General features: G+C 34.3%; 1 protein-coding gene across 1 annotated transcript in view; it reads left to right on the top strand.

Annotated features, from left to right (window-relative positions):
- Window positions 1–782, top strand: part of LOC134663886 (hemocyte protein-glutamine gamma-glutamyltransferase-like) — an 80,108-nt gene that overhangs the window by 54,734 nt on the left and 24,592 nt on the right. The window lies entirely within an intron of this gene.

The raw sequence follows: 782 nt of genomic DNA, 5'->3' as shown, positions 1-782 counted from the left end.
TTAGACCTTATTACCACTGTAATACGACACATATTTTACGTGCTAACGATAACTTATAATACGAGGCTGTTAGCAAGTAAGCACGATTAACTGCCTCTATGGCCGTAGCGTAAAGCGTATAATCGTTTGTGTTTACTGTTTGTGTTGGTGTCACTGGTGTGAACTGTTCTGAATTGATAAAATCACAAGTTGAAATAAATATACCTACAAATCTTTTTGTTATCGTTGTACTAATTTTATTATCAGAATCAACCTACGTACAAACACCAACACTCCTATCTGTACATCGGTAGACCTTATTACAAAAGGCGTAAGGTTCACCGATGTACAGCTAACAGTGTGGGCGATGGTACCAAAACCGTTTTAGATTTTGCACCTGGACATAAAAGGTGAAAGCAATATATATCTATAGGTAGGTTTTGCAATATCTATGTACTTATATGTAAAATGGATTGAGAACTAGGAACCTAAATAAAACGCCTAGTAAGTTTATAAGAAAACGTCTTTCATGTCATAAGTATCTACGAATGCATATGTATTGTTTTCTTTAGATATTGTGCATCGTAGCCAAGATGGCACAATTTCAAATCGTCAAATTGCGACAAAGTGTCAAAATTTAAAAGAAATTATAACGTTAATGGTAGCGCTTTCAGATTTATAGAGTTAGTTATTCAAAACATTGTCATTCTCCATCATTATTATTCATTATCATCAAACGTTTTTGTCAGATCTAGCAAGCCGTTAATAATCGTTGGTTTACATTTTATGGTTTACCGCCCGTC

This window comes from Cydia fagiglandana, chromosome 4, assembly GCF_963556715.1.
Source record: "Cydia fagiglandana chromosome 4, ilCydFagi1.1, whole genome shotgun sequence".
Lineage (NCBI taxonomy): Eukaryota > Metazoa > Arthropoda > Insecta > Lepidoptera > Tortricidae > Cydia > Cydia fagiglandana.
Note: the sequence above shows the minus strand (reverse complement) of the source record. Positions and strands in the feature narration are given on the sequence as shown.